The sequence below is a fragment of the Sus scrofa genome, chromosome 7 (assembly GCF_054392235.1).
Source record: "Sus scrofa isolate SSC_HxYL_T2T_F1_AM1 chromosome 7, Sscrofa_HxYL_maternal_Yorkshire_Landrace_v2.0, whole genome shotgun sequence".
Taxonomy (NCBI): domain Eukaryota; kingdom Metazoa; phylum Chordata; class Mammalia; order Artiodactyla; family Suidae; genus Sus; species Sus scrofa.
The window spans coordinates 69348031-69362337 of record NC_139389.1 but is presented as its reverse complement, the minus strand read 5'-3'; the positions used below and the strand labels follow the sequence as shown (position 1 = coordinate 69362337).

General features: G+C 37.6%; 1 protein-coding gene across 4 annotated transcripts in view; it reads left to right on the top strand.

The window, feature by feature from the left end:
- ARIH1 (ariadne RBR E3 ubiquitin protein ligase 1) overlaps positions 1–14307 on the top strand; it is a 116562-nt gene that overhangs the window by 46351 nt on the left and 55904 nt on the right. The gene's annotated exons all lie outside the window — the stretch shown is intronic.

Sequence of the window (14307 nt, the reverse complement as noted above, 5' to 3'; positions counted from 1 at the left end):
GGATATCCTGGCCACCAGAACAGCTCAGTTTGAACTGGTTCTGTGGTTTCAGGGCAAGATTAAAGTCCATTGGGTACTTTCTCTCTGGAAATGTTTCTGGTCCTAAAAGGGAAGAAGTTACGGGGACTGGAGAATACAATAATAGTGCCATTCTTAATCTTTTTCTTTTCCTTAGAAGAAATGTGGAGTACTTTGTGGTAGGATGACAGCTTTTATTTATTCTGTCAGCTTTGTTCTGTCAGTCTAAAATTAGTAATTCTTAATTATTGAGCCCTGTGTGCCAGGCATTATTTCATTTTATCCTAGTGATAGCTTTATGGAGCTACAAATTACTATCCCCATTAACTGATAAGGAAACTAAGACTTAGAGCTTGATGCATTTATCTCAGTTTTTTGTCACAAGGAATTAGCACTCAAACTCAGGTTTGTTGGACTCCAAAGCTTATGTTCTTAAACGCATACTATACAGCTTTCCTGTGGTTCACTGAAGAATAAAATGCTCCTTGATTAGTATGATCTTTTTCTTTTTCCCATGGATCTGACCATCTTTTTTTTTTTTCCTTTTTCTTTTTAGGGCCCCACCTGTGGCATGTTGAAGTTCCCAGGCTAGGAGTCACATCAGACAGACCTAGCGCTGTCGGCCTACATCACGGCCACACCGAATCTGAGCCACATCTGTAACCTGCACTACAGTTCATGGCAGTGTGGGATCCTTAACCCATTGAGTGAGGCCAGGGGTTGAACCCTCATCCTCATTGATGCTAATTAGGTTCGTTACTGCTGAGCCACAACAGGAACTCCCACTAACTAGTATGTTTAGATTTAACTACTGACTTACCTTAATTTATACAGCAGTATTATACTATTTATATCCATGCCCTGCACAAGACAAAGCCTGTAGCATACTTTTCTTCTCTATCCTTCTCTCTCCCCCTCTCTGTTGGATAAGTTGGTAATATTTGAATTTTCCATTTTATGTTAAGCATTTTTATCATCAATATATTTAACTTTTTTTCCCTGCTCGTTTGTTTCTTGCATCCCACTGTTTTATCTAGATTTACTTTTTTTCCCTCTAGAATAATACATCCTTCAGTCATTTAAGTTAATTACATGTGATTCGTTTTTGAGTGCTCGAAAAAGAAATCCATAGTATTCTGAAATTCAGGGGTAGGTTTTGAAAACATAGACAGTTGGGCACTTTAAGTCTGAGGACTCACATTAGTTTTGGGAAATTCTTAGCTGTTACTTCGTTAATATTACTTTTTTTCCATTCTCTTAATGCTTTCTACAATTCCTCTTGATTACATTTTGAAACTTCTGCATCTCTCTTTCACTTTTTTTCAAAATGCTTCTTTTATATTTGTCTTCCTACCGTGGTCTGTGAAAGTTCCTCACGTTTACTTAATTCACTAACTTGCTTTTCTTTCTGCATCCATTCTGCTGTATAGCCATCTTGAATTATTTATTTCAACAGTATACAGCTTACTCATTTTAATTATTGTTTTGTGAGTGCTGTCTCTTTTGACATATTAACTATGCTTAACACTAGTTTTCTTTTAGACTATTTACCAATAGGTAAACATAGTGAGGATATAAAATATGTATTGGTATTTGGTGTACTCTTCAGAGTATATTATTTTCAAATTGGTCACATTCTGAGCTATAATACATTCCAAGAAAAATTGGTATTCTAGTTTCACTTTACTAAATAACTCTTAGAATCAAAAAACAAAATTATTAAAATAATTAGAACCAAATAATGAGATGACAAATGTGGGATTCTGCTGAAGAGGTATAGGGAAATTTATAATTTTAGTATCTATAAGAAAAAGATAAATAGGTAGAAAATTAAGCCTTTGAAACAGGAGGTTAGAAAAATAAAAAGTTAACCCAAAGAGAATAGAATAGGTATTCCTAAAAAAGCAACATTAATGAACTAGAGAACAAAAATAAATAAAACAAAAGATTTTTTTTTTTTTTTTTTTTTTAAATGGCTGCACATGGCATACGGAAATAACTGGGCCAGGGATTGAATCTGAGCTGTGGCTGTGGAAACATCAGATCCTTTGACCCAGTGCACAGGACTGGGGATCAAACCTGTGCTTCTCAGTTCTGAGCGAACTGAGCTGCTGCAGTGGGATTCTTAACCCACTGCACAACAGCGGGAATGCCAAAAGATAAATCTTTGAAATGGATTTTTAAATGGGGGAATATCAAGAGAATGAGGATACAAGCCATAGATGGAGGAAATGTTTGCAAAAGATACCGTTTTCCAGAATACACAAAGAATTCTTGGAATTCAACAGTAAGTAAACATTTAAAATCAGCACAAATCTTAATAGACACTTCATCAAAGAAGATATACAGATGTCAGATAAGTATATGAAGAGATACTTACATATCATTAGGGCATTGCTAATAAAAATGACATTGCCAGTTAAAATCACTGCAACGGACCTGTTAGAATGGCCAAAATCCAAAACACTGACACAACCAAATACTGATGAGCATTTGAAGCAATAGGAGCTCTTCATTCATTGCTGGTGGGAATACAAAACGGTCCAGCCACATTGGGTCTGGTTTGACAGTTTCTTACAAAATGAAACATACTCTTACTGTATAATCTAGCAGTCTTGGTTCTTGGTATTTACCCTAATTAGTTGGAAACTTAGGCCCACACAAAACCTGCCCATGATATTCAAAGCATCTTTATTCATAATTGCTAAAGCTTGGAAACAATCAAAATGTCCTTCAGTAGGTGAATGGATGAATGAACTCTGGCACACTAGACAGAAGAATATAATTCATTGCTAAAAAGAAATGAGCTATCAAACCCTGCAAAGACATGGAAGAATCCTAAAGCATATTCCACTGAGTGGCAGAAACAAATCTGAAAAGGTTACACACCATGTGGTTCGAAGGATATGACATTCTGGAAAAGGCAAAACTTTGGAGATAATGAAAAAATCAGTGGTTGCCAGGGGTTAGAGAGAAGGAAGGATGAAGATACGGATCAAAAAGGATTTTTAGGGCAGTGAAAGTTCTGTATGAAACTGTCATGATGCATATGTCTAAACCCATAGAATGCACAATACCAAAAGTGATCCCTAATGTAAGCTAGGTGATAATGATGTCAGTGTAGGTTCATTGATTGTATCAAATATACCACTCTGGTTGAGATGTTGAGAGCGGGGAAGGTTGTGTGTATGTAATGGCAGGGAATATACTGGGAATGCTCTATACTTTCTGCCTGGTTTTGCTGTGAACTTAACACTGATTTTTAAAAAGTAAAGTCTATTTTGCAGTTCCTGTGGCTCTGCGGGTTATGAGCCAGACTAGTAACCATGAGGATGCGGATTCGATCCCTGGCCTTGCTTAGTGGGTTAAGGATCCGGTGTTGCTGTCAGCTGTGGTGTAGGTCACAGACGTGAGTGAGAGCCCACATTGCTGTGACTGTGGTGTAGGCCTGCAGCTGTAGCTCCAATTCAACCCGTAGCCTGGAAACTTCCATATGCCACCAGTGCAACCCTAAAATAAAGAAAAGCAACCAAAAAAAAAAAAGTAGTCTGTTTTGAAAAATGGGAGGGAAATAACCTGTTGGCAAATGTGATTGGGGTAGGAGGAAAAGGCACAAATAAACAGCACTGGAAATAATGCATAATTATGGATAGGAAAAATAATACTACTTTTACCATTACATTTGAAAACTTAGAAATGGAAATTATGGAGTTCTTGTTGTGGCTCAGAGGAAACAAATCTGACTAGCACTTAGGATGCAGGTTCAGTCCCTGGCAGTGCTCAGTGGGTTAAGGATCCAGAATTGCTGTGAGGTGTGGTGTAGGTCTCAGACGAGGCTTGGATCCTGCATTTGTGCTTGTGGTATAGGCTGGCAGCTGTAGCTTTTTGGATCCCTAGCCTGAGAACCTCCATATACCGTGGGTGCAGCCCTAAAAAGACAAAAAAAAAAAAGAAATGGAAATAAGCTGCCCTAATGCTCCCCCAGTCTCTCCCACCCCACCAGGAAAAGAAGTAGGAAAACAGCCATGGAAAAATGTAGTAAATATTATGCTAAAAGATCCCTTTCCTTCTCCAAAAAGCACTAGATGATTTTTATGGGCAAATTCTAAGAAACCTTTAAGGAACTGATAGTTCCTATTGAAGATTATTTCAGAACATAGAAAAAGGACATCATTAATTCATGTTAGCCAGATTAGAATAATCCTGGTTACTGGAGTTCCCTTCGTGGCTCAGTAGAAATGAATATGACTTAGTAACCATGAGGACACAGGTTTGATCCCTGGCCTTGCTCAGTAGGTTAAGGATCCGGCTTTGATGTGAGCTGTGGTGTAGGTCGCAGACGTGGCTCAGATCTGGTGTTGCTATGGCTATTGAGACAGGCCAGCGGCTACAGTTCTGGTTTGACCACTAGCCTGGAAACCTCTATATGTGGGTGTGGCCCTAAAAAGACAAAAACAACAACAACAACAAAAACTGGTTATGAAATCTGACAAAAGGCAGCATAAAGAAACCGTCTTTATTATGAACATAGCTGTTGAATTCATGAATAAAATAATAATTGAATTGGAAGAATTAATGGTCTAGTAGGATTTCTTCTAGGAATGCAAGAATGGGTCACCACTGGGGAAAAACTCATAGTATAGCATTTACCATTAACAGGTTAATGAAGAAAAACCAAAAGGTAATTATAATAAATGCTAGCAGAGTATTTGATAATATTGTGCATTTACCCAGGAGTTAGAGAAAACAATTTTTCCCAAACTATTAATTTCTTAGGTTAATAAAGGGCATTAACTAATAATCTGTGGCAAATTATATTTAATTTTGAAACATTAGAATATGCCCCTTAAAGTCAAAGTTACTGGCTGTCACCACCATTTAAATATATTTTAGTGTTGTCTTGTGGCACATTGGGTTAAGGAGCTGACATTGTCACAGGGTGAAGGTTTGATCCCTGGCCTGGGAACTTCTAATTTCTGCATGCCATGGGCGTGGCTCCTCCCAAAATTTTAAAACTGTATTTGGAAGTTCTAATCAATAGAATAATACATAAAAAATTAAATAAGGGTCATAAAGATTGTTTTGGGGAATGGGGGAATTATGGATTTTTTAAAGGTTCTTTATATATTCTGTGAATTTTCCTCAGAATCACAGGAAGGCTTTTTAATAACAAGATGACTTTTAATTCAGAAAATACAAGCACTCGTTTGTAATGAAAATACTTTCTTTTTTTTTTTTTTTTTTTTTTTTAAAGCAAGAGAATTTCTAAGTGGACAATAGAATCATTTACCTACAAAACTTAAGAGAATCAACTGATAAAGTGTTAAAGTGGTTGTAAATTAGAATCACCTGAGAATTTTTTAACAGTGCCAATGCCTAGGCCACTTTCCATTCCTCCCTCTCCCTCCACCCTCATAATTCCCTTGGAAAATGAAAAGAAACACGAAATATCAAGCATCTTAACTTCAGTGATAACTGTGCCTCCGAATTCTTAAGTATAACAATGAAGGTTACTCATATGATACCTGTAACTACTTAGGATCCCAAGAATCACAAGAAAAGGTAGACAGTATGGCCAATAAAATTTCTTACCTAGCATTAAAAAAGAAATCTTGCGGAGTTTCCCATGTGGCGCAGCGGAAATGAATCCAGCCAGTACCCATGAGCATGTAGGTTCTATCCCTGGTCTTACTTAGTGGGTCGGGGATCCGGTGTTGTTGTGAGCTGTGGTATAGGTCGCAGACACGGCTCTGATCCCTCATTGCTATTGCTGTGGTGTAGGCCTGCAGCTCTAGCCCCAGTTCGACCCCTAGCCTGGGAATTTCATATGGCTTGGGTGCAGCCCTAAAAAAGCAAGAAAATAAAAAATTTAAAAATCTTGCTTTCCAGTTGGTAACACAGACTATATTCAGATATTCTTTATTCATTTTGATGTATTTAAAGATACTTCAAAATACTAAGATGAGAATTATTTTAAATTTTGTCCTCTCCATTATTTTCTTATGTTAGGCATATAAATGTTTCTTTTATTCATTAGTGAGCTATAGTTCCTGCCCTAGAAGGAGAAACTCATAGTCTAGTGAGGGCAGTAAAGGTATAAATAGATTCTTGCCAGTAATTCTTCTTACTTGCCCCCTTGACTTAAACAAATCTGTCCTGACCCTAAATACTAATGATTTATTCTTTTTGTTTTGGGGCAGTTTAGGCCGGCAGCTGCAGCTCCAATTTGACCCCAAGGCTGGGAACTTCGATATGCTGTGGGTGTGGCCCTTAAAAAAAAAAAAAAAGAAATACATTTTGGTGAAGGTGTGGAGGGACTGGTTGACAAGGGGACCATTTTAACTTTTTGGTCTTTTTTTGTCTCTAGTAGCAGCTTTCCAGACTTTTGCCTTTTTTCTTCTTACTTAGCCTTCTGCTTTTTAACTCTGTAGATTAATTTCTCTTCTGTTTTACAAATTAAATAGAATTTTCTCTGTTCACTAGATTTCTTCCCATCCTCCTCCAGATAAGGCAAAACAGAGCAAATCACAGAATCAGAAGAGCAGCAGTAACAAATCTGCCCTTCTTTTAGGCCAACATTTACATGTTGGCTTTGATTCTGTCATAATTTTGGTGGGATATTGCTTTATTTCATTTGTCGTATCTTGAATCTTCTTTTCCTGTATATCATCAGGATTTTTAGTCGTAAATAAACTTTGAGGTTAAGTAGAAAATACATTAAATAATGAGAATTAGCCATGAAGTCTGTAAATCCTGGGAAATGCTAAAAATCACTGTGTCAGCTGTTTTAATGGAAGTGTTGCTGCTGTCATTGGGCACAGGCATCACAGCTCATGTCATCAAATGTTGGGCATGTGGCACCTTGACTCCTACTTCTTCTGTTACACCCTTTGAAAGATGGATTATATCCTTACCTCTTTGACAGAATGAATTCTTCATTGACCCTTCTTCAGTACTATGCTTTACATAAACTGTAGATCACTCTGCTCCTGCTAAGCCATTTATCCTCCCAGCAGGAGAGCCTGAGAAAGTGAGTTGTCCTTCCTTTTCTATTTATGACAAATCCAGTTTCTGCCTGCGTTTCTAACTCTTCTCTTCATTTCTTATATTCCACTTTAGTAGTACAAAAGTTTTTAAAGTAGTCATCAAATCTTTTTTATGTTGTTTCAACTTTGAAAATGTTTCCTTTATCTGACACAGGGCTTCTGTGGTTATTACTGTAGGCTATTGGTTCTATAGCTCTAGGGAATACCTTTGGAATTGTGTCTTTGGCCTTCTCCTGGCATGCCTTCCTTATTGTCCTTTTTCCTAATCGTCTTTCAAAACTCAACTTAAGGTTTGCCTCTAAGATGACTTTTCTTTTTTTTTTTTTTTTTTGTCTTTTGTCTTTTTGTTGTTGTTGTTGTTGCTATTTCTTGGGCTGCTCCCACGGCATATGGAGGTTCCCAGGCTAGGGGTTGAATCGGAGCTGTAGCCACCAGCCTACGCCAGAGCCACAGCAACGTGGGATCCGAGCTGCGTCTGCAAGCTACACCACAGCTCACGGCAACGCCAGATCGTTAACCCACTGAGCAAGGGCAGGGACCGAACCCGCAACCTCATGGTTCCTAGTCGGATTCGTTAACCGCTGTGCCACGACGGGAACTCCGTAAGATGACTTTTCTTATTACTCAAGACTTGTAATTACTCCTTCCTTGGCTCTTTAATATGTATTTGGTATAATATTTCACCACTTTAGTTAGAGGTCATTTAGTTAGAGGTCATTGTGTAGAAAATACCTCTTTAATTCCTAGCACCTAACACAACTCCTAATATATAGTTAGTGTTCAGTAAGTATTTTAATTAAGTTCAGCCATTTCTAGGTTTTCTTTTCTACAGTAGAACTATTATGTAACTTATGACATGCATGTAAATCAGATTTCATTTGGCAGGAGTTGGAGACAAAACCCACCCACCACCACCACCCTGTGCCAAATTAAGCTCCTTCAGAGTTGTTAACAAGTAAAAAGTCAACATCTTCTTTCCTGTGGCTCAGATTTCTTTTTTTATAGGTCTCTTTTGATAAATTTTAAAACTAATTTTAGTTGATAGCATAATAAGGTGGGTGTTAATGAGTAACTGGTGTCTGAGGTAAGGGGACATAGAGATGGCTGATGGCTCACTATTTTTGTTTATTTGTTTATTAAAATATTGTTAAAGTATATTTGACTTACAATGTTGTACCAATTTCTGCTGTACAGTAAAGTGACTCAGTCATTGATATATTTATGTTCTTTTAAAATATTCTTTTCCATCATGGTCTATCTCAGGAGTTTAGATATAATTTTGTGTGCTATAGACTAACGACTTTTAAATGGACAGGTGTAATAAAAGAACCTTAAAAGCTGATAGTAGTCTTTACCAGACTGTGTTACAAAAAGCTTTCTTTCTCCTTTTTGTTCTGAAGTATTAATGCCCATTTAGTGATTAGGTACTAGAGTGAGCCTTTGTATGTTATGATAATATAGAGCTTTTCTTAAACACATTAGTAATATATTGTTTCACAGTTAACTGCTGGAATGTGAAAGTAAACTTGGTTTTTCAGACTCCTGACTTTAGTGATAGCATTCATCACTAGTCTTCTACAGTATAGTGGGGTTTTTCCTCTTTAAACAACTCAGGTATTACTGGGGAGCAGTATATGGAAAGCTGGAAATGTACCATCCTATTACATACTATAGTGATTAAGAACATGGGGTCTTTGCTCCGTGAATTTATTTATTTTTGTCTGTTCTCTTGTCCTTAACCTTCTTGTATTCTTACTACTTCATATATTTTGAGAATGTTTTTGACTCTCAGTTGTGTGTAAGACCTTGGGCATAGGTTTGACGATAAAGAGGTATGCACAGCAGTGTATCATACAGTTTCTACCCCCAGAGTACTTAGATATAAAGCGTTATGGGAATACAGAAAGGGTACTTTCTTTTTTTTTTCCACTGCTAAAATGTCTTTGTCTTTTATTTTTTTCCTTGCCCAGCTCTAAACAAAACTATAGGACTGAAATTAACAACCCATTAGAATCGGCAATAATTTATGAAAATCATGACGTTTTCTCTTTTTTTCCTTTTTTTAGGGCCGCATCAGCAGCATACGGTGGTTCCCAGGCTAGGGATCTAATCGGAGCTACAGCTGCCGGCCTATACCACAGCTCACGGCAACGCTGGATCCTTAACCCACTGGGCAAGGCTAGGGATCAAACCCGAAACCTCATGGTTCCTAGTCAGATTTGTTTCTGCTGCACCACGATGGGAACTCCATGACGTTTTCTTTTTTAAGTAATTAAGAATCATTAAATTATTCAAAGTGTACAAAGTCCAGAGAGTCAGGATGAGGCTTCCAAGGCTTCCTGGGGTAAGAGAGAGGGCCCGAGGAGAACCTTGGAGTTTGAAAGACAAAGGGAACACATGATGTTGAAGTGCAGACTAGAAATATCACTTAAAAGAAAATAACACTTCTGAAAATATTGATAAGAGCAACAGTAGCACCTGAACAGTGGGTTTGTGAGGAAGGAGAGAGAGAGTTTATAGAAAAACAAAAACAAATCTTTTTATTAAAATGAGACAAAGGCCAAACTTTACTAGTTAACTATGACAGTGTTTCTCCTATAGATATCAGAGGGTAACAGGTAATGATTTTAAAAGAAAACAAAAACTGCATTGAGCTTTTTTCTGCTTAGGCCAGAACTCATTCATTTTGTGCACTATAGAAAATGAAGTGTGAGATATTTTATCATTATCAAATTCTGCATAAAAATTATTTTTTCTGTGTGTTTTTCACTATAAAGGAAGTCTGTGTTTTTAATGGACAAGCTTTGAAAAAAATGTCATTTTGGTTTTCAAAACATAAAAACTAAAAACTGAAGTAATCTGAAGTAAAATGCTGCTGTGACTCAGACTTTAGCCTGCTAATCTGTGTACATAACTCTTTTGGCCCATGCAGACCAGAGGCACGTGGAGCTTTTTCCTTTGGGCCCCGTATTTCTGATTTCGGTGGGAAAGAATTTATTGATGAAATGGCATTTGATTGGACTTGGAAGGACAAGAAGCTTTAGGAACCTGGGCACTTCAGGTTCAGAAAACAAGTTGGCATGGGGGAATTTAAGGAACATATGTTGAGTGGTAATGAGATTTAGAGTGGCTAGAGTACATGAAGAATAGAGGGGAGATGATTGGATGTGTTGAGTAGGAAGTACATTAATGGAGAACCTTGAATGCTGCGCAAATAAATTTGGACTTTTTCCCTGCTGAAGGGAAAGCTCTCGAAGGTTGTTTTATGGAGAAATGTGATAAAAAAGCATTATTGTAGGAAAAAATGTAGTAACAGTATGAGCTAATTGGAGGCAAGAAGACCAATTGGAAGACTGTTTCAGTAATCTAATTAAAAGAAAAATGTTGGCTTGACTTAGGGTGGTGACAATTAATTGAAGGCAGAGTGTGGACAAGACGTGAAGGAGTTTTAACAAGAAAATACAGGAGACTCTGGGAAACTTTGGAAATTTGGACCATTCCATCCATCAAATACAAAACACAAGCTGAATGGAATATTGAAACATCTTTTAAAAAATCAAGAACATCAAAGAATTAGTAAAATAGGAATTAGAGGGTTAAGCCTAAGAGAATTTGGAAATCTAGACAAATGAACCAAGCACCCCAGTCTGCTTTGCTCTGGAAGTATATGCCAATCCAGACAAGGTAGCTGGGATACTGAGCTGTGATTTTGTTGTTGTCATTGACCTTTGTTATTGAGAAAAAAAGTTGGAGCCCTCTGCCCACCGAGGGTGAGGATTAGGTAAACCAGTTTTTCTAAAGACTGAAGTTAGTGTTCATGTCATCTGGGTGGCTCAGAAAAGCTTAAGCTTGAAAATTGGATTAAGGTGGTCCCAGACTGTTAATGTACCCAGGCATATGACGAGGCAATTGTAAATCTTTTCTAGGGAAAGAACAGTAAGGTCTCAAGCTATTTACTCAAATTAATTTTGTAATTAAAACATACTAATTTGGAACTCCAGATATTAGAATTACGTAGGCTTACATGAAAGTATTATGCTCTCATCAGAATTGAGAAGTATGAGCTGTCATACAGATTTGAAAAAACAACTTATTAAACAAAGTAAGCAAAATTAGCTTTGAATTAGATTTACAGCAGATTGGACAAAGCTAAAGAGAGGTTCAGTGTGTGAGATCAAAACTATTCGGAATTAAGTATGTCATACTAAAAGATGGAAATAATACACAAGAGAAGTTAAGAAATATAGAAGATATAATAAGGTCTCCATTGAGCTTGTGAAAGGATGCTCAACATCACATGTTAGAGAAATGTAAATCAATATTACAATGAGGTACCACCTCACATAGGTCAAAATGGCCATCATTTAAAAAATCTATAAATAACAAATGCTGGAGAGGATGTAAAGAAAATGGAAACCTCCTAAACTGTGGTTGGGACGTCCACTATGGAAAACTGTATGGAAGTTCATCAGAAAATTTAAGGATCGAGTTACCATATGATCCAGCAGTCTCACTCCTGGGTGTATATCTAGACAAAACTATAACTCAAAAAGATACATGCACCCTTGTGTTCATAGCAGCAGTATTCACAGTAGTCAAGACATGGAAACAACCTAAATGTCCATCGACAGATGAATGGATAAAGATTTGGTACATATATACAGTGGAATACTACTCAGTCATAAAAAATGAATGATGGCATTTGCAGCAACATGCAAGGAACCAGAGATTTTCATACTAAATGAAGTAAGTCAGACAAAGACAAATACTGTATGATATCACATATATGGAATCTAAACTATGACACAAATCAACCTATCTACAAAACAAACAGACTTATGAACAAGGAAAACAGACTTTTGGTTGCCAGGGGGAAAGAGTTCCATTATTCTAAAGCATGGTGGAAAAGAAAACATTTTTAAAAAGAATGTATATATTCTTTTTAAAAAGAATGTATAACTGAATCACTTTGCTGTACAGCAGAAATTAACATATAACATGGTTAATACTTCAGTTAAAGGTAAAAACTATGAACATAGGGAGGTGAAATCAGCCCATTTTAAGAGCAGAAAATTGATCAAAATAAAATTTCAAAATTGAAAGAAAGCATAAATAACCATTTTAAAAAGAAACAGTGAAGTTAGCTAGTGGTGCAGCTGGTGAAGGATCCAGCATTGCTGCAACTGTGGCCAAAAAAAAAAAAAAAAAAGTTCCCATCGTGGCTCAGTGGAAACAAAACTGACTAGTATGCATGAGGACAGGAGTGTGATCTCTGGCCTCTCTCAGTGGGTTCGGGATCCAGCCTTGCCATGAGCTGTGGTGTAGGTCGCAGACTTGTCTAGGATCTGGTGTAGGCCAGTGGCAGCTACATTTTCACCCATAGGCTGGGAACCTCCATATGCCGAGGGTGCAGACCTAAAAAAAAGAAAAGAAAAAAGAAACCAGGGTTCCTGCTGTGGTGCAACGGTATCAGCAGTGTCTTGGGAGTGTTGGGACAGAGGTTCAGTCCCTGGCCCAGCACAGTTAAGGATCTGGTGTTTCTCTGATATGATCCCTGGCCCAGAAACTCCATATGCCTTGGGCAGTCAAAAAAGGGGCGGGGGGGAAAAAAAAAAAGCAAATCTCTCCAAGTTTTCACCACTACCTCTTTCCCTACCCCCTCCCTCTTCCTCCCTTTAAAAGAAATAAAAAGAGGAACTTTCTTAAGCTAATCTATAAAAACATCTGTAGGCAGTATCATAGTACATGCTGAAATGTTGGAAATATTTCCCTTTTAGATGGAGTTCAAGGCATGGATATCTGTTATCTTTATTTATGTTCAACATTATACTTGAGGAATTCCCGTCCTGGCTCAGCAGTTAGTGATCCCAACTAGCATCCATGAGGACTCGTTTTGATCCGTAGCCTCACTAGGTGGGTAAAGCATCCAGTGTTGCCAGGAGCTGTGGTGTAGGTCACAGCCACAGCTCTGATCCTGAGTTGTTATGGCTGTGGCGTAGGCCGGCACCTGTAGCTCTGATTCGACCCCTGGCCTGGGAACCTCCATATGCCACTGGTGCAGCCCTAAAAGACAAAAAGACCAGACAAACAAAAATCGTTATGCTTAAGGAGATCCTAGCCAGTAGTATACAAAAAGGGTAATTATAACAGTTGTAAGGCAGATGGTTAAACAGTTAATGCTCACTGGTGATATGAATTATGTACAAAAAAAGAGTCTACAGACAAGTTGTGAAATGATTTTAGAAAGAAATGTAAAATTAATTTATCTCTTAGCATTTACATGCATATCTTTGACCCAGTAATTCTACTTCCAAGGGTAACCTAATAGAAATACACAAGTCTAAATTGAAAGTCATATGTAAGCATGTTTATAGCAGTATTACTCATACTCGCTCCAACCTACAAACAACCCAAATGTCTATAGATAGATAAGTATGGTTTATTTATATAGCTGTTTAGCAGTGGAAGATAAATGAACCAGAGCTACAAGTGACTACATATTTGAATCTTAAAAACTTGTATGTAGATTCAGCAGAATACTTGTTTTCTATATGGTTCTGTTTATATGACATTCAGAAACAGGGGAAAATAAGTTTTATTAAGAGTGCATATTTAGGTGGTAAAATTATAAAGAAAAATGGGGTAGTGATTATCTCTAGGGGAGAGAGAAGCTTGTTACTGAGATGTTTAGAGGGTTTCTAAAGTATTGGTAGTGTTCGGATTCTTATCCTGGGTGCTCCCTAGACCTCCTTATTCCCTGAATTTTTATCACATTTACTGTTGAAATCACTTTGATTTACTGAAATTAGTTTCTTAAAATACCTGGCATAGTTTCAGATTTACCTTGAAAGTTAACATAGGAATGAAATTTTTTCCTTCCAAAAAGTCAGAGTTCCCGTTGTGGTTCAGCGAACCCGACTAGCATCCATGAGGACGCGGTTCCATCCCTGGCCTCTCTCAGTGAGTTAAGTATCCGGTGTTGCCGTGAGCTGTGATGTAGGTCGCAGACTCGTCTTGGACCTGGTGTTGCTGTGGCTTTGGGGTAGGCCGGAAGCTACAGTTCCGATTGGACCCCTAGCCTGGGAACCTTTATATGCCATGGGTGCACCCTAAAAGACAAAAAAAGACCAAAAAAACAAAAACAAAACCCAATACAAAACCCAAAGAGTCTTTTAATTAGCAGAATGTTGATAGTGGATAAAGCTGGGAGGGTGGGTATAAGGAATTCATTTTATTGTTCTTT